The sequence below is a fragment of the Panulirus ornatus genome, chromosome 39 (genome assembly GCF_036320965.1).
Source record: "Panulirus ornatus isolate Po-2019 chromosome 39, ASM3632096v1, whole genome shotgun sequence".
In the NCBI taxonomy this organism is placed as follows: Eukaryota; Metazoa; Arthropoda; class Malacostraca; order Decapoda; family Palinuridae; genus Panulirus; species Panulirus ornatus.
Window position 1 is genome coordinate 14,740,864 of NC_092262.1, and position 26,483 is coordinate 14,767,346.

At 46.4% G+C, this 26,483-nt stretch overlaps 1 long non-coding RNA gene across 1 annotated transcript; it reads left to right on the forward strand.

Moving 5' to 3' along the window:
* The first annotated feature begins 17 nt into the window (after positions 1-17).
* On the forward strand, positions 18-5,391 carry LOC139761205 (uncharacterized). Its single transcript, XR_011715479.1, has 2 exons — positions 18-190; positions 1,267-5,391. It is a non-coding gene; the product is annotated as an uncharacterized lncRNA (long non-coding RNA).
* Positions 5,392-26,483: the final 21,092 nt, after the last annotated feature.

Here is a 26,483-nt window from a genome sequence, read left to right on the forward strand (position 1 = left end):
GCGTTACTGCAAGCGTCACAAAAATTAGTATGTCAAAGTCTGAAATTGCGCTTCTTTGTATATGTTTCTTGCTGCTGAGCTCTGCCGCCATTTTAGTCTTCTTTGTGTCGGTGCCTAAGACGGATGTGTTCTTACGCTCTGCATTTCAAGTCTGTGCTGCCTGATGTATTGGTGTCTACTCTTATTTTTGGTAAGTCAGACTTTCCTTAGCACTATGGCAATGTTTCTGTGCATTTTCCTTGAGAAGTGAGGCTTCCTTGAGCTTTTATTCGATGTATCAATTCATAGGAAGGATTACACATCTAGCTAGGACGCCATTTTGGTTTCGTTTAGAATGCCATGATCAACACTCTTCTTTCAGTCCTCCTATCTTCCGTTAACCTTCATTGCTTTCTTTGGATTATTCACTTATAATCAAATTTTGTGTTTAGTGAACATATGTGAAGTGCTGTGTCTGGTAGACATACATCTTTATTGCTTTTTAAGTGTGGAACAATGCTTATAGAGGTGTTTTTCACTCGGTGAAGTGTTTACAAGGAAGTGTTTTTTAAACTTGGTGCAATTCGTTATGTTTCCGTGTGCTCAGTGTGTGAAAAGGAGTGGAACATGGCAGCAATGGTGAATGATGTATAGAGAATGAAATACCTGCATCGGAGTTTATTAGCAGTCAAATCCGAAGTGTCTGTTCGCAGGTAACTATATATGGGTATGGCTAAGTTTTGATAACAATGAAGTAGGCAATATATTTGGAAATATTTGTCATTATTATAACCTCATTTTCATATTGAAGGTATTACGTAGATAATAAAAGTTATGGAATTAGGCTTATAGGCCATATAGGTTGTTAGTTATATGGTTATTTGCCTCAATCGGCAGTTTAGCTCAACATGGGAATAATGACTACTTTAGTTTTATGTTTGCAGTATACAAACAATAAGAGACCAGCTTTTGAAGCTCCTTTTGCTGGTAAATGATGACATCCGATTGCATTATATTTACCCTAAATTTTCACAGAACAAGAAATGTAAGGATAACATTGCTAGTGAGGTTTTTGTCCTCGTAGTTGCCACCCATTTTAAGCAAATATTCAAAGATGGATGATAATAGATTAATCTATAATGTACCCATGACTTCAGCTCTATCATAACCCACAAATAAAGACTGGTAGATGTTATATACATGTCGTAATTTAACTTAATTGAAATATGCCGTAATATGTTCAAGTTGAAATAGAAATTAAGACACCGTTCATTTCCATAATTCCAGTCAAACAACGGGTTGGATATGATGACCTTCCCACCACCGTCGAGGACCACGTCACCCTCAGTCGTCTACTGACATCGCAAGAGGGAGGGAGGAAGCCGTCATGACAGCACTCGTCTTGCTTCAAGGAGGATTGTACCTCCTTCACGTGTAAGTTTGGTAGTGGGGTAAACCTTCGTCGAGTCAAGGAGGGTTGTACCTCCTTCACGTGCAAGTTTGATGGTGGGGTAAACCTTCGTCGAGTCAAGGAGGGTTGTACCTCCTTCACGTGCAAGTTTGATAGGGCGATAAACCGTCGAGTCAAGGAGGGTGGTACCTCCTTGACGGTACCTGAGCTCGGCCGACATTTTTAGTCTTCTGAGTCGGTTCCAAAGACGGATGTGTTCTTACGCGCTGTATTTCCAGTCTGTGTTGCCTTATGTCTTGGTGTCTATTCGTCTTTTTGGCAAGTCAGACTTTCCTTAGCACTAAGTCAATGTTTCTGTGCATTTTTCCTTGACAAGTGGGGCTTGCTTAAGCTTTTATTCGACGTATCAATACGTAGGAAGATTACACAGCTCCTAGTTAGGACGCCATTTTGGTTTCGTTTAGAATGCCATGATCAACACTCTTCTTTCAGCCCTCCTATCTTCCGTTTAACTTCACTGTTTTCTTTGAATTATTCACTTATATTCAAATTTTGTGTGTTTATTGAACATATGTGAAGTGCTCCGTCTGGTAGACATACATATTGATTTTTAAGTGTGGAACAGTGCTTATAGGGGTGTTTTTCACTCGAAGTGTTTACAAGGAAGTGATTTTTAAACTTAGGGCAATGCGTTCTTATGTTTCAGTGTGCTCAGGGCTGGGATCAAAGTAAAGTGTATTATCTTCTGTGACTCGCTCTGAATATTGTTAGAGACCAGCCCCGCAGCAGTCGCAAATGCGCGGACACCGTTGCTTCGTTGCCAGCGAACTTCATTGGGTCGTGGGTTCTGAAACTTAGTTCTACCGTTCTCATTTGCCTTTCGAAGGGGTCAAAACTGGCAGCCAGCCTCTTGAGAGCCCGAACAACAAGCTCTTTTTATTTTGTGGGCCAATAACCAGTGTTAAGAGGGAGGGTTTCCTCTAGTGCGTCTGCCTAGTTAATAGTTAGACAAAGCTAATGAGATTCGCTGACCCTTGCGTTCTGCTTGGCTTTCAAACCTTAGAACTGGGCTTCGCAAATTCTGGTAAATGTTGGGTTCTTTGATATTTTATTTGCCAATTTTAGGTGCTTGACGCCTTAGTTGTGTAAAACGCTTCAATTCTCTAAGACTGTTTCAAAACGGCAAGTTTTGAACATTATTGAGCCCAATAAAACATTGTTATATTCGTCTCACTAATAAAACTTTGCATATATGGAGTTTAGCTAAATGAAATATGAATTCCAAAGGATCAACATGCTCGAATACGTCAGTTAGGCAAGCCATCACTACTCCGTAGCGGTGGTAGCCATAACTACATGCGCAGCGATATTGCGCAGGACAATGTACAATCGTTGGTGTTCCGACTCTGTCGCGTGCCAGCTACTGACATGTTCGGAGCTGTAGTCGTTCTTTCAGAGCTAGTTGTTACTGCTCTTCCCTGCGTTGTCGCTACCCTTGCTTTGTTTTGAAGGGTTTTTGAAATTTATTGTTCAATATATTTCATATATTGAATGTCGAACCTCACACAACGCATCAGTGTGATACGAACGAAAACTCGTCAGTGAAGAGAGATTGATAATTTCGGTATCGGCCAACTTTACCGCTGACGAATGATGGAGTGTATCAATATCCTGCTTACGAGAAGGACAGGCAAGAGTGTTGATGCAAATATCGTATTATAACGGGGAAATCGTGTGGCATAATTGTAACCTATTTGCAGAATTGATATCACCAGTGTTCAGTTAAGAATATATCTTGCTGCTCAGATACTTAACCGTACTACTGCAGCACTTGGTTCAGTGGTTTGCATTAACCACTTGCAGCCTTCACCTACCTCAGCTTTATAGATATCACACCCTCTCCAACTGAAATGTCCGAGGTACATTTTGATTATGATAATGAATGGGGATGAATGTCACAAGTCGATCATCGTAGTTGATGGTTTGGAAATAAGATTTTTTTTTATCCGCGAAGGAGAATGACGCTATAATTGTATACATATACCACAAATATAGAAAGAAAAAACATTGTTCAGTTTCACAAGCCTTCAGCATAAGATTATGGGTATATATACGAAGGAGAAAGTATGGGTAACTTCGGTAGACTTACTGTACCCAAAAAAGTAATAATGGTTTATATGAAGGAATTGGAAGGAAATATTTCGGTACAATATGGAAACAGTGGTTATAAAAGGGATAATTTGTGCTAATATGAAATTTTGCAGAAGAAAAACGTACAAAGATAGACCTGTTTTCCCAATAGTACGAAGCATATTTTTATTAGAATGAAGGTATCGCATAACATCTAAAATGCAGAAGCTTAAAAATTTTTTTTTTGCAAATACAAAAAAGTATATTAATTTCCGTAAGTTCTCAAAAATGCACGATTTTATGTTCACAAGCAATGGCTTTATACGCTTTTCATCACCATGTAGGTCTTATTTGAGTTTTTGATATAAATTTTTGCACCGTTTTTGATGTTAACAAGTGTTGTATTTGGCATTCATTTTATTCACTTTACTCAGGCAAACATTATAAGATTAATTTACCTCAATTTGAGCCTTATTCTAATAATTGCATATATTCTCTTGTTTCATCTTTATGTGTGTGTTCGCAATATCCTGTATTTCGCTTTAAAAAATTATATGAAATATTAACTGACTCTGCATATTACTACATGTATTTTCGTTTTCAACGAGTATGACTATATTCAAATTTAGTGTGTGTTTATTGAACATATGTGAAGTGCTGTCTGGTAGACATATTTTTATTGCTTTTTAAGTGTGGAACAGTGCTTATAGAGGTGTTTTTTAAAATTTGTGCAATGCGTTATGTTTCCGTGTGCTCAGCGCTGGGATCAAAGTAGTGTATTACCTTCAGTGGCTCAATCTGAACATTGTTAGAGACCAGCCCCGTCGCTGGCGCAGTGTTAAGCGGGAGGGTTTCCTCTAGTGCGTCTGTCTAGTTCATAGTTAGACAAAGCTAATGAGATTCGCTGACCCGTGCATTCTGCTTGGCTTTCAAACCTTAGAACTGGGCTTCGCAAATTCTGGTAAATGTTGGGTTCTTTGCTGTTTTATGATTTGCGAATTTTAGGTGCTTGGCGGCCTTAGTTGTGTAAAACTCTTCAATTCTCTAAGACTGTTTCAAAACAGCAATAAAACCTCGTTATATTCGTCTCGCTAATATAACCTTGCATATACGGAGTTTAGCTAAAAGAAAATAAGAATTCCAAAGGATCAACATGCTCGAATACCTCAGTTAGGCAAGCCATCACTACTCCGTAGCGGTGGTAGCCATAACTACATGCGCAGCGATATTGCGCAGGACAATGTGCAATCGTTGGTGTTTCGACTCTGTCGCGTGCCAACTACTGACATATTCGGAGCTGTAGTCGTTCTTTCAGAGCTAGTTGTTACTGCTCCTCCCTACGTTGTCGCTACCCTTGCTTTGTTTTGAAAGGTTTTGAAAGTTATTGTTCACCAATATATTTCATAAGGTTGTTTTATCCAGAATAGATCTTTTATTGACCGTAAACGATGCTGACCAGCGATCCGTCAGAGTTATTTCCATGACCCGGCGGGCAGCTTCCGGGAAACCAAAGTCTTTGGGTTCCGGGGGAAGTATGGTTGCAAAGCTGAATCTTAAAGGAATTGGCGTAAGGGCACCACCAGGAGTGGAGCCTGCGGCTTAATTTGACTCAACACTGGGAAACTCACCAGGCCCAGACACCGGAAGGATTGACAGATTGAGAGCTCGTTCTCGATTCGGTAAAACTCAAACAACGACACGCGCCTATGTGTGATATCTTTCGGGTAATTGTTTCTATGTATTATCCCATGGAACATGCACATCAGTGTATGCATGCCATCGGATTCTTTTTTGTTGCCTTCGTTTTTGACTCGTTGAGGAGGTTGCATTGAAGGAGGCTGCTGCTGCATTGGGGAAGTTCACTAATACTACGATTAGCAAACGCGAAGGCCAAGCGACATGATGTATGTGCTTCCCGAGGTAGAAACTCGGGTCCCCCCGTACTTTCACAAACCTTCTTAAGCAAACGACCGACCTCACCTCACCTCACCTCAAACAAATCGGCCAGGATTTATTCACTTTCTGTCCATCAACTTCTATGCCTCTATGGTAACATAATTCAACTTTATATTGTTTTTGCACACACGTGACAAGTATTTGCAACGCCCAAGGATTGCGATATAACCATTGGAGAACAACAAACATTTCATTTGCTGCTCGCTCAGAAGACTCCTTTTCGTTACTGTCGTCGCTCAGAGGCATTTGCTCTTGGCGCGCTGAAGGAGTCTGAATCCTTGGGTAGATATAGGAAAAAAAAGAGGAATTCCCGCTTTGGGGACTCCTTCTGAGAAGACTAAGAACGATTCCCATGACATCCAAAAATGTGCTGCATTGAAGGCGACGGGGGAAGGCAGGCTGCGCTCACACCAGGAAGAGCCTTACATGACTTGTTACTTCCACATTGAGGCGTCGTCTACTCCGTGCCGCAACATGTTCCGTGACGGTTCCATATGGAGAAGGATGTCTTCGAAAAGGCCTAGGATATCATCCGGCGGTCTTCTTAACTTGCTCCGTGTTTCAGCAGCTATTGCTATTCACACTGCTCCACCACTGATTTATCCTCTGACCGACCCACATGCACCGCCCCTAAGTACATCATTTGTCTTTGGGTCTGGCCAACACCAACAACAGTAGGTTTCAAGACCGTAATCATCATCATAGAATCAATGCATGGCTTATCCTGTGACCGGCCCACGAGCACTGCCCCTAAGTGCATCTTCTTTGGTATATGGGCCTGGCCAACACCAACAACAGCTTGGGGTAGAGCAGAAAGACCTACGATCCGCAGAAACGCGCACAGTCAAGCGACATGACATGATGTATGCATGCAGTTGCCGAGGCGGCGAGGTAGAAACTTAGATCTCCCTGTACAATATCATGCTAGAGTAAAACTCGACAGGATCTTCTTTCCCCGCTCTTTAGCGCAGGCCCTACGTCCTCCTGCCTGTGGGTTCGCTAGATAGTAGACAAGGGCATTGGGAATCACTTTAACTCATTCATAAGCGTCACTATTTAGATGACGAGGCATTTGCTAACAGTACACATACAAAGCAGAGCATGTGCATTGAAGGAGGATGCTTGTACTTACACTTGCATGGCTTAATCTTTGAGACAAGCATATGAATATGCTCATGGAAGACCCGTGAAATGCATGTCTTATCCTGTGACCGACCCACATGCATGCACCCCGCCCCAAAGGTGCATACATGCTTTGTCTCTCTGGGTCTGGCTAACACCAGCTTGACTTGCTACTACCACCAAGTCATAATAATCATTTGGGCGGCTGCTGCTGCACCGGTGTAAGACGCTCGAGGCTGGATGACGCCACCGAACCTCTCATAGCATACATGCACTCACTACAACACCAACCACCACCAGTCTGTCTTGACTGACTGCCTACTTCGACTGAAGCAGAAAGCGAAGAACCCAAACAACGACACGCGCCTGTGTGGTATATTTCGGGTAATGGTTTCTCTGCATTATCCCATGGAACATACACACCAATGTATGCATGCCATCGGATTTTGGCTGCCTGCTTCGAGTGAAGCAGGGACGCATGCTATCCGAGAAAGCGAAAAAATCAAACAACGACACGCGCCTATGTGTGGTCATCTTTCGGGTAATTGTTTCTCTACATTATCGCATGGAACATACACACCATTGTATGCATGCCATTGGATTCTTTTTTGTTGCCTTCGTTTTTGACTCGTTCAGGAGGAGGTTGCACTGAAGGAGGCTGCTGCTGCATTGGGGCAGTTCACTAATACTACGATTTGCACCTGCATGGCCAAGCGACATGATGTATATAATTGCCGAGGCGCCCAGGTAAAAACTCGGGTCCCCCGTACTTTCACAAACCTTCTTAAGCAAACGACCGACTGACCGACCTCAAACAAATCAGCCATGCTTTATTCACTTTCTGTCCATCAACTTCTGTGCCTCTATAGTAACATAATTCAACTTGATATTGCTTTTGCGCACACGTGACAAGTATTGCAATGCCCAAGGAGTGTGATATTAACATTGGAGAACAACTAACATTTAATTTGCTGCTCGCTCAGAAGACTCCTTTTTGTTACGGTCGTCGCTTAAGAAAGAGGCATTTGCTCTTGGCGCGCCGAAGGAGTCAGAAGCCGTGTGTAGATATTGGAAAAAAGAGGAATATCCTCTTTGGGGACTCCTTCGGAGAAGACTAAGAACGACTCTCATGACATCCAAAAATGTGCTGCAGCGAAGGCGACGGGGGAAAGTAGGCCGCACTCACATCAGCAAAAGCCTTACAAGATTTCATATTACTTTCGCGGTCAGGCGTCGCGTCCCCCGTCGCCTTGAATGCAGAACATTTCCTGAAAATTCCCCAAGATGGGATTTTCTCCTTGTTTTAACAATTAGCGGGATGTTGTGATGACACCCGCCCCAGCCAATATTTATGATAATGATGATGAGACGTTAAGAGGGGACTTCTGCCTCGGCAACTGCATACATCATGTCTTTTCCCTTGACCGTGCGCTTGCGATTCGTAGGTCTGCCTCCACCAGGAAAAAGCCCTACAAGACTTATTACTTCAGCGGTCAGGCGTCGTCTCCCTCTTAGCACAGCAAATGTGCCGTGACTGTTCCATACGGAGAAGGTCTTCAAAAAGAGACAACAATGTTGTCATTAGACTGGGTCTCATGGCATTGAAGAAGACTCCTGCAGCTTCGTCTGTGGCATTGGGTTCGAACACTAATACTACGATTCGCACACGCACGGCCAAGCGACATGATGTATGTACTTGCCGAGGTAGAAACTTAGGTCTCCCCGTAGAGTTATCTCGCAAAACAATAATGTCTTCGAAAAGACCAAGCTACCTAGATATGTTTGCATTTGGCGGAACTTTTTCGACGTCGACCGCTTCTTCTTGGCGTTGAGTACTAGTCAAGTAACGTAGGGCCAGGCGCTACACATTACCTATGGACCATCGATCGCTCCTCCGATACATTTTCCCCTTTAGAACGCCCTGGGAACTATTAGAGAGCGATTACCATGAAACCAAGAAAGGCGTTGCATTGAAGGCGACGTAGGAAGGCAGGCCGCACTCACACCAGGAAAAGCCTTACAAGACTTCTTATTACCTCCGAAGTCAGACGTCTTCTACCCCGTGCCATAGCAAATGTTCCATGACTGTTTCATACGGAGAAGGTCTTCAAAAAGAGACAACAATGATGTCATTAGACTGGATCTAATGGCATTGAAGAAGACTCCTGTTGCTGCTTCGGCGGCATTTGGGTCGAACACTAATAATACGATCTGCACGTGCACGGCCAAGCGACATGATGCATGTACTTGCCGAAGCGCAGAGGTAGAAACTTGGGTTTCCCCGTACCGTCATCTCTCAAACCAATAATGCCTTCAAAATGACCAAGCTACCTAGCTAGGTTTGCATTTGACGTAACTTTTCTCGACGTTGACCACTTCTCGGCGTTGAGTACTAGGCAAGTAGAGTAGCGCCAGGCGCTATACATTGCATATGGACCATCGATCGCTCCTCCGATACATTTGTCCCTTTAGAACGTCCTGGGAACTATTAGAGAGCGATTACCATGAAGCCAAGAAAGGTGCTGCATTGAAGGCGACGGGGAGGGCAGGCGGCACTCACACCAGTAAAAGCCTTACAAGATTTCATATTACTTTCGCGGTCAGGCGTCATGTTCCCTGTCGCCTTCAATGCAGAACATTTCCTGAAAATTCCCCAAGATGGGATTTTCTCCTTGTTTTAACAATTGGCGGGATGTTGTGATGACACCCGCCCCAGCCAATATTTATGATAATGATGATGAGACGTTAAGAGGGGACTTCTGCCTCGGCAACTGCATACATCATGTCTTTTCGCTTGACCGTGCGCGTGCGATTCGTAGGTCTGCCTCCACCAGGAAAAAGCCCTACAAGACTTATTACTTCAGCGGTCAGGCGTCGTCTCCCTCGTAGCACAGCAAATGTGCCGTGACTGTTCCATACGGAGAAGGTCTTCAAAAAGAGACAACAATGATGTCATTAGACTGGGTCTCATGGCATTGAAGAAGACTCCTGCAGCTTCGTCTGTGGCATTAAGTTCGAACACTAATACTACGATTCGCACACGCACGGCCAAGCGACATGATGTATGTACTTGCCGAGGTAGAAACTTAGGTCTCCCCGTACAGTTATCTCACAAAACAATAATGTCTTCTAAAAGACCAAGCTACCTAGATATGTTTCCATGCAGAACTTTTCTCGACGTCGACCACTTCTTCTAGGCGTTGAGTACTAGGCAAGTAGCGTAGGGCCAGGCGCTACACATTACCTATGGACCATCGATCGCTCCTCCGATACATTTGCCCCTTTAGAACGTCCTGGGAACTATTATAGAGCGATTACCATGAAACCAAGAAAGGCGTTGCATTGAAGGCGACGTAGGAAGGCAGGCCGCACTCACACCAGCAAAAGCCTTACAAGACTTCTTATTACTTCCGCAGTCAGGCGTCCTCTACCCCGTGCCACAGCAAATGTTCCATGACGGTTCCGTACAGAGAAGGTCTTCAAAAGGACACAACAATGATGTCATTAGACTGGATCTAACGGCATTGAAGAAGGCTCCTGCTGCTTCTTCGGCGGCATTTGTGTCGAACACTAATACTACGATTCGCACGTGCACGGCCAAGCGACATGATGCATGTAGTTGCCGAGGCGCAGAAGTAGAAACTTAGGTGTCCCCGTACCGTCATCACAGAAACCAACAATGTCTTCGAAAAGACCAAGCTACCTAGCTGGGTTTGCATTTGGCGGAACTTTTCTCGACGTCGACCACTTCTTCTTGGCGTTGAGTACTAGGCAAGTAGGATAGTGCCAGGCGCTTTACATTACCTATGGACCATCAATCGCTCCTCCGATACATTTGCTCCTTTAGAACGTCCTGGAAGTTATTAGAGCGATTCCCATGAAACCAAGAAAGGCGCTGCATTGAAGACAACGGAGGAAGGCAGGCCGCACTCACACCAGGAAAAGCCTTACAAGACTTCTTATTACTTCGGCAGTCAGGCGTCGTGTACCCCGTGCCACAGCAAATGTGCCGTGACGGTTCCGTACGGAGAAGGTCTTCAAAAGGACACAACAATGATGTCATTAGACTGGGTCTTATGGTAGTGAAGAACGCTCTTGCTGCTTCTTCGGCGGCATTTGGGTCGAACACTAATACTACGATTTGCACGCGCACGGCCAAGCGACATGATGCATGTACTTGTCGAGGCGCAGAGGTAGAAACTTAGGTTTCCCCGTACCGTCATCTCGCAAACCAATAATACCTTCAAAATGACCAAGATACCTAGCTAGATTTGTATTTGGGGGAACTTTTCTCGACGTTGACTATTTCTCGGCGTTGAGTACTTGGCAAGTAGCGTAGGGCCAGGCGCGATACATTGCATATGGACCATCGATCGCTCCTCCGATACATTTTCCCCTTTAGAACGTCCTGGGAACTATTAGAGAGCGATTACCATGAAACCAAGAAAGGTGCTACATTGAAGGCGACGGGGAAGGCAGGCGGCACTTACACCAGGAAAAGCCCTACAAGATTTCATATTACTTTCGCAGCCAGGCGTCGTGTCCCCCGTCGCCTTGAATGCAGAACATTTCCTGAAAATTCCCCAAGATGGGATTTTCTCCTCGTTTTAACAATTGGCGGGATGTTGTGATGACACCCGCCCCAGCCAATTTTTATGATAACGATGAGACGTTAAGAGGGGACTTCTACCTCGGCAACTGCATACATCATGTCTTTTCCCTTGACCGTGCGCGTGCGATTCGTAGGTCTGCCTCCACCAGGAAAAAGCCTTACAAGAACTTATTACTTCAGCGGGCAGGCGTCGTCTCCCTCGTAGCACAGCAAATGTGCCGTGACTGTTCCATACGGAGAAGGTCTTCAAAAAGAGACAACAATGATGTCATTAGACTGGGTCTCATGGCATTGAAGAAGACTCCTGCAGCTTCGTCTGTGGCATTGGGTTCGAACACTAACACTACGATTCGCACACGCACGGCCAAGCGACATGATGTATGTACTTGCCGAGGTAGAAACTTAGGTCTCCCCGTACAGTTATCTCACAAAACAATAATGTCTTCTAAAAGACCAAGCTACCTAGATATGTCTCCATGCAGAACTTTTCTCGACGTCGACCACTTCTTCTTGGCGTTGAGTACTAGGCAAGTAGCGTAGGGCCAGGCGCTACACATTACCTATGGACCATCGATCGCTCCTCCGATACATTTTCCCCTTTAGAACGTCCTGGGAACTATTATAGAGCGATTACCATGAAACCAAGAAAGGCGTTGCATTGAAGGCGACGTAGGAAGGCAGGCCGCACTCACACCAGCAAAAGCCTTACAAGACTTCTTATTACGTCCGAAGTCAGACGTCTTCTACCCCGTGCCACAGCAAATGTTCCATGACTGTTTCATACGGAAAGGTCTTCAAAAAGAGACAACAATGATGTCATTAGACTGGATCTAATGGCATTGAAGAAGACTCCTGCTGCTGCTTCGGCGGCATTTGGGTCGAACACTAATAATACGATCTGCACGTGCACGGCCAAGCGACATGATGCATGTACTTGCCGAAGCGCAGAGGTAGAAACTTGGGTTTCCCCGTACCGTCATCTCTCAAACCAATAATGCCTTCAAAATGACCAAGCTACCTAGCTAGGTTTGCATTTGACGTAACTTTTCTCGACGTTGACCACTTCTTCTTGGCGTTGAGTACTAGGCAAGTAGAGTAGCGCCAGGCGCTATACATTGCATATGGACCATCGATCGCTCCTCCGATACATTTGTCCCTTTAGAACGTCCTGGGAACTATTAGAGAGCGATTACCATGAAGCCAAGAAAGGTGCTGCATTGAAGGCGACGGGGAGGGCAGGCGGCACTCACACCAGTAAAAGCCTTACAAGATTTCATATTACTTTCGCGGTCAGGCGTCATGTTCCCCGTCGCCTTCAATGCAGAACATTTCCTGAAAATTCCCCAAGATGGGATTTTCTCCTCGTTTTAACAATTGGCGGGATGTTGTGATGACACCCGCCCCAGCCAATATTTATGATAATGATGATGAGACGTTAAGAGGGGACTTCTGCCTCGGCAACTGCATACATCATGTCTTTTCGCTTGACCGTGCGCGTGCGATTCGTAGGTCTGCCTCCACCAGGAAAAAGCCTTACAAGACTTATTACTTCAGCGGTCAGGCGTCGTCTCCCTCGTAGCACAGCAAATGTGCCGTGACTGTTCCATACGGAGAAGGTCTTCAAAAAGAGACAACAATGATGTCATTAGACTGGGTCTCATGGCATTGAAGAAGACTCCTGCAGCTTCGTCTGTGGCATTGGGTTCGAACACTAATACTACGATTCGCACACGCACGGCCAAGCGACATGATGTATGTACTTGCCGAGGTAGAAACTTAGGTCTCCCCATACAGTTATCTCACAAAACAATAATGTCTTCTAAAAGACCAAGCTACCTAGATATGTTTCCATGCAGAACTTTTCTCGACGTCGACCACTTCTTCTTGGCGTTGAGTACTAGGCAAGTAGCGTAGGGCCAGGCGCTACACATTACCTGTGGACCATCGATCGCTCCTCCGATACATTTGCCCCTTTAGAACGTCCTGGGAACTATTATAGAGCGATTACCATGAAACCAAGAAAGGCGTTGCATTGAAGGCGACGTAGGAAGGCAGGCCGCACTCACACCAGCAAAAGCCTTACAAGACTTCTTATTACTTCCGCAGTCAGGCGTCCTCTACCCCGTGCCACAGCAAATGTTCCATGACGGTTCCGTACAGAGAAGGTCTTCAAAAGGACACAACAATGATGTCATTAGACTGGATCTAACGGCATTGAAGAAGGCTCCTGCTGCTTCTTCGGCGGCATTTGGGTCGAACACTAATACTACGATTCGCACGTGCACGGCCAAGCGACATGATGCATGTAGTTGCCGAGGCGCAGAAGTAGAAACTTAGGTGTCCCCGTACCGTCATCACAGAAACCAACAATGTCTTCGAAAAGACCAAGCTACCTAGCTAGGTTTGCATTTGGCGGAACTTTTCTCGACGTCGACCACTTCTTCTTGGCGTTGAGTACTAGGCAAGTAGGATAGTGCCAGGCGCTTTACATTACCTATGGACCATCAATCGCTCCTCCGATACATTTGCTCCTTTAGAACGTCCTGGAAGTTATTAGAGCGATTCCCATGAAACCAAGAAAGGCGCTGCATTGAAGACAACGGAGGAAGGCAGGCCGCACTCACACCAGGAAAAGCCTTACAAGACTTCTTATTACTTCGGCAGTCAGGCGTCGTGTACCCCGTGCCACAGCAAATGTGCCGTGACGGTTCCGTACGGAGAAGGTCTTCAAAAGGACACAACAATGATGTCATTAGACTGGGTCTTATGGTAGTGAAGAAGGCTCCTGCTGCTTCTTCGGCGGCATTTGGGTCGAACACTAATACTACGATTTGCACGCGCACGGCCAAGCGACATGATGCATGTACTTGCCGAGGCGCAGAGGTAGAAACTTAGGTTTCCCCGTACCGTCATCTCGCAAACCAATAATACCTTCAAAATGACCAAGCTACCTAGCTAGGTTTGCATTTGGGGGAACTTTTCTCGACGTTGACTACTTCTCGGCGTTGAGTACTAGGCAAGTAGCGTAGGGCCAGGCGCTACACATTACCTATGGACCATCGATCGCTCCTCCGATACATTTTCCCCTTTAGAACGTCCTGGGAACTATTAGAGATCGATTACCATGAAACCAAGAAAGGCGTTGCATTGAAGGCAACGGAGGAAGGCAGCCCCCACTCACACCAGGAAAAGCCTTACAAGAATTCTTATTACGTCCGCAGTCAGGCGTCTTCTACCCCGTGCCACAGCAAATGTTCCATGACTGTTTCATACGGAGAAGGTCTTCAAAAAGAGACAACAATGATGTCATTAGACTGGATCTAATGGCATTGAAGAAGGCTCCTGCTGCTTCCTCGGCGGCATTTGGCTCGAACACTAATACTACGATTTGCACGTGCACAGCCAAGCGACATGATGCATGTACTTGCCGAGGCGCAGAGGTAGGAACTTGGGTTTCCCCGTACCGTCATCTCTCAAACCAATAATGCCTTCGAAATGACCAAGCTACCTAGCTAGGTTTGCATTTGACGGAACTTTTCTCGACGTTGACTACTTCTTCTTGGCGTTGAGTACTAGGCAAGTAGAGTAGCGCCAGGCGCTATACATTGCATATGGACCATCGATCGCTCCTCCGATACATTTGTCCCTTTAGAACGTCCTGGGAACTATTAGAGAGCGATTACCATGAAGCCAAGAAAGGTGCTGCATTGAAGGCGACGGGGAGGGCAGGGGGCACTCACACCAGTAAAAGCCTTACAAGATTTCGTATTAATTTCGCGGTCAGGCGTCGTGTCCCCCGTCGCCTTGAATGCAGAACATTTCCTGAAAATTCCCCAAGATGGGATTTTCTCCTTGTTTTAACAATTGGCGGGATGTTGTGATGACACCCGCCCCAGCCAATATTTATGATAATGATGATGAGACGTTAAGAGGGGACTTCTGCCTCGGCAACTGCATACATCATGTCTTTTCGCTTGACCGTGCGCGTGCGATTCGTAGGTCTACCTCTACCAGGAAAAAGCCTTACAAGACTTATTACTTCAGCGGTCAGGCGTCGTCTCCCTCGTAGCACAGCAAATGTGCCGTGACTGTTCCATACGAAGAAGGTCTTCAAAAAGAGACAACAATGATGTCATTAGACTGGGTCTCATGTCATTGAAGAAGACTCCTGCAGCTTCGTCTGTGGCATTGGGTTCAAACACTAATACTACGATTCGCACACGCACGGCCAAGCGACATGATGTATGTACTTGCCGAGGTAGAAACTTAGGTCTCCCCGTACAGTTATCTCGCAAAACAATAATGTTTTCGAAAAGACCAAGCTACCTAGATATGTTTCCATGCAGAACTTTTCTCGACGTCGACCACTTCTTCTAGGCGTTGAGTACTAGGCAAGTAGCGTAGGGCCAGGCGCTACACATTACCTATGGACCATCGATCGCTCCTCCGATACATTTGCCCCTTTAGAACGTCCTGGGAACTATTAGAGAGCGATTCCCATGAAACCAAGAAAGGCGTTGCATTGAAGGCGACGGAGGAAGGCAGCCAGCACTCACACCAGGAAAAGCCTTACAAGACTTCTTATTACTTCCGCAGTCAGGCGTCTTCTACCCCGTGCCACAGCAAATGTTCCATGACTGTTTCATACGGAGAAGGTCTTCAAAAAGAGACAATAGTGATGTCATTAGACTAGATCTAATGGCATTGAAGAAGGCTCCTGCTGCTTCTTCGGCGGCATTTGTGTCGAACACTAATACTACGATTCGCACGTGCACGGCCAAGCGACATGATGCATGTAGTTGCCGGGGCGCAGAAGTAGAAACTTAGGTTTCCCCGTACCGTCATCACAGATTCCAACAATGTCTTCGAAAAGACCAAGCTACCTAGCTGGGTTTGTATTCGGCGGAACTTTTCTCGACGTCGACCACTTCTTCTTGGCGTTGAGTACTAGGCAAGTAGGATAGTGCCAGGCGCTTTACATTACCTATGGACCATCAATCGCTCCTCCGATACATTTGCTCCTTTAGAACGTCCTGGAAGCTGTTAGAGCGATTCCCATGAAACCAAGAAAGGCGCTGCATTGAAGGCGACGTAGGAAGGCAGGCCGCACTCACACCAGGAAAAGCCTTACAAGACTTCTTATTACTTCGGCAGTCAGGCGTCGTGTACCCCGTGCCACAGCAAATGTGCCGTGACGGTTCCGTACGGAGAAGGTCGTCAAAAGGACACAACAATGATGTCATTAGACTGGGTCTTATGGCATTGATGAAGGCTCCTGCTGCTTCTTCGGCGGCATTTGGGTCGAACACTAATACTACGATTTGCACGCGCACGGCCAAGCGACATGATGCATGTACTTGCCGAGGCGCAGAGGTAGAAACTTGGGTTTCCCCGTACCGTCATCTCGCAAACCAATAATGCCTTCAAAATGACCAAGCTACCTAGCTATTTTTGCATTTGACAGAACTTTTCTCGACGTTGACCACTTCTTCTCGGCGTTGAGTACTAGGCAAGTAGAGTAGCGCCAAGCGCTACACATTACATATGGACCATCGACCGCTCCTCCGATACATTTGTCCCTTTAGAACGTCCTGGGAACTATTAGAGAGCGATTACCATGAAACCAAGAAAGGTGCTGCATTGAAGGCGACGGGGAAGGCAGGCGGCACTCACACCAGTAAAAGCCTTACAAGATTTCATATTACTTTCGCGGTCAGGCGTCGTGTCCCCCGTCGCCTTGAATGCAGAACATTTCCTGAAAATTCCCCAAGATGGGATTTTCTCCTTGTTTTAACAATTGGCGGGATGTTGTGATGACACCCGCCCCAGCCAATTTTTATGATAACGATGAGACGTTAAGAGGGGACTTCTGCCTCGGCAACTGCATACATCATGTCTTTTCGCTTGACCGTGCGCGTGCGATTCGTAGGTCTGCCTCCACCAGGAAAAAGCCTTACAAGACTTATTACTTCAGCGGTCAGGCGTCGTCTCCCTCGTAGCACAGCAAATGTGCTGTGACTGTTCCATACGGAGAAGGTCTTCAAAAAGAGACAACAATGATGTCATTAGACTGGGTCTCATGGCATTGAAGAAGACTCCTGCAGCTTCGTCTGTAGCATTGGGTTCGAACACTAATACTACGATTCGCACACGCACGGCCAAGCGACATGATGTACTTGCCGAGGTAGAAACTTAGGTCTCCCCGTACAGTTATCTCACAAAACAGTAATGTCTTCTAAAAGACCAAGCTACCTAGATATGTTTCCATGCAGAACTTTTCTCGACGTCGACCACTTCTTCTAGGCGTTGAGTACTAGGCAAGTAGCGTAGGGCCAGGCGCTACACATTACCTATGGACCATCGATCGCTCCTCCGATGCATTTTCCCCTTTAGAACGTCCTGGGAACTATTAGAGAGCGATTGCCATGAAACCAAGAAAGGCGTTGCATTGAAGGCGACGTAGGAAGGCAGGCCGCACTCACACCAGGAAAAGCCTTACAAGACTTCTTATTATGTCCGCAGTCAGGCGTCTTCTACCCCGTGCCACAGCGAATGTTACATGACAGTTTCATACGGAGAAGGTCTTCAAAAAGAGACAACAATGATGTCATTAGACTGAGTGTAATGGCATTGAAGAAGGCTTCTGCAGCTTCGTCGGTGGCATTGGGTTCGAACACTAATACTACGATACGCACGCGCACGGCCAAGCGACATGATGCATGTACTTGCCAAGGCGTAGAAGTAAAAACTTAGGTCTCCCCGTACCGTCATCTGAGAAACCAACAATGTCTTCGAAAAGACCAAGCTACCTAGCTGGGTTTGTATTTGGCGGAACTTTTCTCGACGTCGACCATTTCTTCTTGGCGTTGAGTACTAGGCAAGTAGGATAGTGCCAGGCGCTATACATTACCTATGGACCATCAAACGCTCCTATGATACATTTGCCCCTTCAGAACGTCCTGGAAACTATTAGAGAGCGATTCCCATGAAACGAAGAAAGGCGCTGCATTGAAGGCGACGAAGGAAGGCAGGCCGCACTCACACCAGGAAAAGCCTTACAAGACTTCTTATTACGTCCGCAGTCAGGCGTCTTCTAAACCGTGCCACAGCAAATGTTCCATGAATGTTTCATACGGAGAAGGTCTTCAAAAAGAGACAACAATGATGTCATTAGACTGGATCTAATGGCATTGAAGAAGGCTCCTGCTGCTTCTTCGGCGGCATTTGGGTCGAACACTAATACTACGATTTGCACGTGCACGGCCAAGCGACATGATGCATGTACTTGCCGAGGCGCAGAGGTAGAAACTTAGGTTTCCCCGTACCGTCATCTCCCAAACTAATAATGCCTTCAGAATGATCAAGCTACCTAGCTAGGTTTGCATTTGGCGGAACTTTTCTCGGCGTTGAGTACTAGGCAAGTAGCGTAGCGCCAGGCGCTACACATTGCATATGGACCATCGATCGCTCCTCCGATACATTTGCCCCTTTAGAACGTCCTGGGAACTATTAGAGAGCGATTACCATGAAGCCAAGAAAGGTGCTGCATTGAAGGCGACGGGGAGGGCAGGCGGCACTCACACCAGTAAAAGCCTTACAAGATTTCATATTACTTTCGCGGTCAGGCGTCGTGTCCCCCGTCGCCTTGAATGCAAAACATTTCCTGAAAATTCCCCAAGATGGGTTTTCTCCTTGTTTTAACAACTGGCGGGATGTTGTGATGACACCCGCCCCAGCCAATATTTATGATAATGATGATGAGACGTTAAGAGGGGACTTCTGCCTCGGCAACTGCATACATCATGTCTTTTCGCTTGACCGTGCGCTTGCGATTCGTAGGTCTACCTCCACCAGGAAAAAGCCTTACAAGACTTATTACTTCAGCGGTCAGGCGTCGTCTCCCTCTTAGCACAGCAAATGTGCCGTGACTGTTCCATACGGAGAAGGTCTTCAAAAAGAGACAACAATGATGTCATTAGACTGGGTCTCATGGCATTGAAGAAGACTCCTGCAGCTTCGTCTGTGGCATTGGGTTCGAACACTAATACTACGATTCGCACACGCACGGCCAAGCGACATGATGTATGTACCTGCCGAAGTAGAAACTTAGGTCTCCCCGTACAGTTATCTCGCAAAACAATAATGTTTTCTAAAAGACCAAGCTACCTAGATATGTTTCCATGCAGAACTTTTCTCGACGTCGACCACTTCTTCTAGGCGTTGAGTACTAGGCAAGTAGCGTAGGGCCAGGCGCTACACATTACCTATGGACCATCGATCGCTCCTCCGATACATTTGCCCCTTTAGAACGTCCTGGGAACTATTAGAGAGCGATTACCATGAAACCAAGAAAGGCGTTGCATTGAAGGCGACGGAGGAAGGCAGGCAGCACTCACACCAGGAAAAGCCTTACAAGACTTCTTATTACTTCCGCAGTCAGGCGTCTTCTACCCCGTGCCACAGCAAATGTTCCATGACTGTTTTATACGGAGAAGGTCTTCAAAAAGAGACAATAGTGATGTCATTAGACTAGATCTAATGGCATTGAAGAAGGCTCCTGCTGCTTCTTCGGCGGCATTTGTGTCGAACACTAATACTACGATTCGCACGTGCACGGCCAAGCGACATGATGCATGTAGTTGCCGGGGCGCAGAAGTAGAAACTTAGGTTTCCCCGTACCGTCATCACAGATTCCAACAATGTCTTCGAAAAGACCAAGCTACCTAGCTGGGTTTGTATTCGGCGGAACTTTTCTCGACGTCGACCACTTCTTCTTGGCGTTGAGTACTAGGCAAGTAGGATAGTGCCAGGCGCTTTACATTACCTATGGACCATCAATCGCTCCTCCGATACATTTGCTCCTTTAGAACGTCCTGGAAGCTGTTAGAGCGATTCCCATGAAACCAAGAAAGGCGCTGCATTGAAGGCGACGTAGGAAGGCAGGCCGCACTCACACCAGGAAAAGCCTTACAAGACTTCTTATTACTTCGGCAGTCAGGCGTCGTGTACCCCGTGCCACAGCAAATGTGCCGTGACGGTTCCGTACGGAGAAGGTCGTCAAAAGGACACAACAATGATGTCATTAGACTGGGTCTTATGGCATTGAAGAAGGCTCCTGCTGCTTCTTCGGCGGCATTTGGGTCGAACACTAATACTACGATTTGCACGCGCACGGCCAAGCGACATGATGCATGTACTTGCCGAGGCGCAGAGGTAGAAACTTGGGTTTCCCCGTACCGTCATCTCGCAAACCAATAATGCCTTCAAAATGACCAAGCTACCTAGCTATTTTTGCATTTGACAGAACTCTTCTCGACGTTGACCACTTCTTCTCGGCGTTGAGTACTAGGCAAGTAGAGTAGCGCCAGGCGCTATACATTGCATATGGACCATCGACCGCTCCTCCGATACATTTGTCCCTTTAGAACGTCCTGGGAACTATTAGAGAGCGATTACCATGAAACCAAGAAAGGTGCTGCATTGAAGGCGACGGGGAAGGCAGGCGGCACTCACACCAGTAAAAGCCTTACAAGATTTCATATTACTTTCGCGGCCAGGCGTCGTGTCCCCCGTCGCCTTGAATGCAGAACATTTCCTGAAAATTCCCCAAGATGGGATTTTCTCCTTGTTTTAACAATTGGCGGGATGTTGTGATGACACCCGCCCCAGCCAATATTTATGATAATGATGATGAGACGTTAAGAGGGGACTTCTGCCTCGGCAACTGCATACATCATGTCTTTTCGCTTGACCGTGCGCTTGCGATTCGTAGGTCTGCCTCCACCAGGAAAAAGCCTTACAAGACTTATTACTTCAGCGGTCAGGCGTCGTCTCCCTCGTAGCACAGCAAATGTGCTGTGACTGTTCCATACGGAGAAGGTCTTCAAAAAGAGACAACAATGATGTCATTAGACTGGGTCTCATGGCATTGAAGAAGACTCCTGCAGCTTCGTCTGTAGCATTGGGTTCGAACACTAATACTACGATTCGCACACGCACGGCCAAGCGACATGATGTACTTGCCGAGGTAGAAACTTAGGTCTCCCCGTACAGTTATCTCACAAAACAGTAATGTCTTCTAAAAGACCAAGCTACCTAGATATGTTTCCATGCAGAACTTTTCTCGACGTCGACCACTTCTTCTAGGCGTTGAGTACTAGGCAAGTAGCGTAGGGCCAGGCGCTACACATTACCTATGGACCATCGATCGCTCCTCCGATGCATTTTCCCCTTTAGAACGTCCTGGGAACTATTAGAGAGCGATTGCCATGAAACCAAGAAAGGCGGTGCATTGAAGGCGACGTAGGAAGGCAGGCCGCACTCACACCAGGAAAAGCCTTACAAGACTTCTTATTATGTCCGCAGTCAGGCGTCTTCTACCCCGTGCCACAGCGAATGTTACATGACAGTTTCATACGGAGAAGGTCTTCAAAAAGAGACAACAATGATGTCATTAGACTGAGTGTAATGGCATTGAAGAAGGCTTCTGCAGCTTCGTCGGTGGCATTGGGTTCGAACACTAATACTACGATACGCACGCGCACGGCCAAGCGACATGATGCATGTACTTGCCAAGGCGTAGAAGTAAAAACTAAGGTCTCCCCGTACCGTCATCTGAGAAACCAACAATGTCTTCGAAAAGACCAAGCTACCTAGCTGGGTTTGTATTTGGCGGAACTTTTCTCGACGTCGACCATTTCTTCTTGGCGTTGAGAACTAGGGAAGTAGGATAGTGCCAGGCGCTATCCATTACCTATGGACCATCAAACGCTCCTATGATACATTTGCCCCTTCAGAACGTCCTGGAAACTATTAGAGAGCGATTCCCATGAAACGAAGAAAGGCGCTGCATTGAAGGCGACGAAGGAAGGCAGGCCGCACTCACACCAGGAAAAGCCTTACAAGACTTCTTATTACGTCCGCAGTCAGGCGTCTTCTAAACCGTGCCACAGCAAATGTTCCATGAATGTTTCATACGGAGAAGGTCTTCAAAAAGAGACAACAATGATGTCATTAGACTGGATCTAATGGCATTGAAGAAGGCTCCTGCTGCTTCTTCGGCGGCATTTGGGTCGAACACAAATACTACGATTTGCACGTGCACGGCCAAGCGACATGATGCATGTACTTGCCGAGGCGCAGAGGTAGAAACTTAGGTTTCCCCGTACCGTCATCTCCCAAACTAATAATGCCTTCAGAATGATCAAGCTACCGGAACTTTTCTCGGCGTTGAGTACTAGGCAAGTAGCGTAGCGCCAGGCGCTACACATTGCATATGGACCATCGATCGCTCCTCCGATACATTTGCCCCTTTAGAACGTCCTGGGAACTATTAGAGAGCGATTACCATGAAGCCAAGAAAGGTGCTGCATTGAAGGCGACGGGGAGGGCAGGCGGCACTCACACCAGTAAAAGCCTTACAAGATTTCATATTACTTTCGCGGTCAGGCGTCGTGTCCCCCGTCGCCTTGAATGCAAAACATTTCCTGAAAATTCCCCAAGATGGGTTTTCTCCTTGTTTTAACAACTGGCGGGATGTTGTGATGACACCCGCCCCAGCCAATATTTATGATAATGATGATGAGACGTTAAGAGGGGACTTCTGCCTCGGCAACTGCATACATCATGTCTTTTCGCTTGACCGTGCGCTTGCGATTCGTAGGTCTACCTCCACCAGGAAAAAGCCTTACAAGACTTATTACTTCAGCGGTCAGGCGTCGTCTCCCTCTTAGCACAGCAAATGTGCCGTGACTGTTCCATACGGAGAAGGTCTTCAAAAAGAGACAACAATGATGTCATTAGACTGGGTCTCATGGCATTGAAGAAGACTCCTGCAGCTTCGTCTGTGGCATTGGGTTCGAACACTAATACTACGATTCGCACACGCACGGCCAAGCGACATGATGTATGTACCTGCCGAAGTAGAAACTTAGGTCTCCCCGTACAGTTATCTCACAAAACAATAATGTTTTCGAAAAGACCAAGCTACCTAGATATGTTTCCATGCAGAACTTTTCTCGACGTCGACCACTTCTTCTAGGCGTTGACTACTAGGCAAGTAGCGTAGGGCCAGGCGCTACACATTACCTATGGACCATCGACCGCTCCTCCGATACATTTGCCCCTTTAGAACGTCCTGGGAACTATTAGAGCGATTCCCATGAAACCAAGAAAGGCGTTGCATTGAAGGCGACGGAGGAAGGCAGCCAGCACTCACACCAGGAAAAGCCTTACTAGACTTCTTATTACGTCCGCAGTCAGGCGTCTTCTACCCCGTGCCACAGCAAATGTTCCATGACTGTTTCATACGGAGAAAGTCTTCATAAAGAGACAACAATGATGTCATTAGACTGGATCTAATGACATTGAAGAAGGCTCCTGCTGCTTCTTCGGCGGCATATGGGTCGAACACTAATATTACGATTCGCACGCGCACGGCCAAGCGACATGATGCATGTACTTGCCGAGGCGCAGAAGTAAAAACTTAGGTCTCCCCGTTCCGTCATCACAGAAACCAACAATGGCTTCGAAAAGACCAAGCTACCTTGCTGGGTTTGTATTTGGCGGAACTTTTCTCGACGTCGACCACTTCTTCTTGGCGTTGAGTACTAGGCAAGTAGGATAGTGCCAGGCGCTATACATTACCTATGGACCATCAATCGCTCCTCCGATACATTTGCCCCTTTAGAACGTCCTGGAAACTATTAGAGAACGATTCCCATGAAACCAAGAAAGGCTCTTTTTGGATGTCATGGGGATCGTTCTTAATCTTCTCCGAAGGAGTCCCCAAAGAGGATTTTTTTTTTTTGCTTTTTATTTTTTCTGTATGTATTCACGGCTTCTGACTCATTCGGCGCGCCAAGAGCAAATACCTCTCTGCTGAGCGATTACAGGAACGAAAAGAAGCCTTTTGAGCGAGCAGCAAATGAAATGTTTGCCGTTTTCCAATGGTAATATCGCAATCCTTGGCCGTTGTTAAATGCTTAGCAGGTGTGCAAAAGCAATGTTAAGTCGAATTCTGTTACCACAGAGGCATAGAAGTTGATGGACAGAAAGAGAAAGAAGCGTGGATGATTTGTTTGAGGTGAGGTCGGTCGGTCGTTTGCTTAAGGTCGTTTTTGAAAGTATGGGGGGATCTGAGTTTCTACCTGCAAACTCCTCCTCCTCGATGAGTCAAAAAAGAAGGTAACATAAAAGAATCCGAAGGCATTCATACATTTTTGTGTGTTCCATGGGATAATAGAAATGGTAAAACCCGAAAGATGACCACAAATAGGCACGTGTCGTTGTTTGAGTTTTTCGCTTTCGCAGATAGCATGCGTCCCTGCCTCAGTCGAAGCAGGCAGCCAAAATCTGATGGCATGCATACATTGCTGTGTATGTTCCATGTGATGATAGAGAAACCATTATTCGAAGATGACCACACATAGGCGCGTGTCGTTGTTTTTTTCGCTTTCTCACCGAACACGCTCCTCTTCTTCAGTCGAAGCAAGCAGTCAGTCAAGCCTGACTGGTGGTGGTTGGTGTTGTTGTGGGTGCATGTATGCTCTGAGAGGTTCGGCGGCGTCATCCAGTCTCGAGCGTCTTACACCGGTGCAGAAGCGGCCGCCCAAATGATTATCATGACTCTTGGTGGTAGTAACAAGTCAAACTGGTGTTGGCCAGACCCAGAGAGACAAAGCATGCATGCACCTTTGGGACGGGGTGCATGCGTGTCGGTCACAGGATAAGCCATGCTTTTTACGGGCCGTGCATAAGTGTCACAAAGATTAAGCCATGCAAGTGTAAGTACAAGCATCCTCCTTCAATGCGCATGCTCTGCTTGGTATGTGTACTGTTAACAAATGCCTTGTAATCTAAATAGTGACGCTTATGAATGAGTTAGTGATTCCCAATGTCCTTGTCTACTATCTAGCGAACCCAAAGGCAGGAGAACGTAGGGCCTGCGCCAAAGAGCGGGCAAAGAAGATCCTGTTGAGCTTTACTCTATTTTGATATTGTACAGGGAGATCTAAGTTTCTACCTCGCCGCCTCTGCAACTGCATGCATGCATCATGTCATGTCACTTGACCGTGTGCGTGTAAGTCGCAGGTCTTAGTGTTCTACCCCAAGCTGTTGTTGGTGTTCGCCAGACCTACAGACCAAAGATGTCCTTAGGTTCAGTGTATGGTTAGGTTAGGTTTTGTCTTAACAAATGCTTCATCTAAATAGTGATGCTTATGAATGAGTTAGATTCCCAATGTCCTTATCTACTATCTAGTGTACCCACAGGCAGGAGAACGCAGGGCCTGCGACAAAGAGCGGGGAAAAATGATCCTGTTGAGCTTTACTTCAGCCTGATATTGTACGGGGAGACCAAGTTGCATCTTTTTTCCTATATCTACCCACGGCTTCTGACTCCTTCGGCGCGCCAAGAGCAAATGCCTCTCTTGAGCGACGCCGCAGGAGATTGAGCAATAACAGGTCTGTGATGCCCTTAGATCTTCTGGGCCGCACGCGCGCTACACAGAAGTGTTCAACGTGCTTTCCTCCTCTGAAAGGAGTGGGTAATCCGTTCAAACCTCTTCTTGATGGGGCTTGGGGCTTGCAAATGTTTCCCATGATCTAGGGTCCCAACAAAAAGAAGTATATAAGGATACTTCTATGGTTGATACCTATCAAACCATTATAAATGGCTCATCGTTATCTACTTAGTGACGAACTCATAAATCCTGAATTTGGAGCATGAAAAACATGTCTTTTCTTACTTTTCCGAATGCCTGTGGAGTTCCTTGGTCGTAGGCGCCTTGGTTCTCCTTCACAGCCTGAGCAGCGAAAGCGGAATCCTCTTGGATGGAGCAACCCTTTGCTGAGTGCAGACAACCTACACTATTTTAACCTTTAAAATGACGACTCTGCTGCCGTTTCTGTGAGGTACAGTTTGCCATTTCAAAGGTTTATTTCGACTGATGGGGTATATGGCGAATATGCCGGGGTTCGCCTACATGTTTGTTTGAGCAAAAGTTCAAGCAAAGCATGTCTAGAGAATGGAAACCGCGAGACAAAAGTATATGGGGATAATTCTATGGTTGATACCTATGGAACCATGACAAATGCCTCCTCATTATCTACTTAGTGACGAACTCTTATAGATGCTGAATTTGGGGCATGAAAAACATAGAGCCTTGTCATACTTGTACGAATGGCTGTGTAGTTCCTTGGTCGTAGGCGCCTTGGTTCTCCTTCACAGCCTGAACAGCGAAAGCGAAGTGCTTCTGGACAGAGCAACCTAAT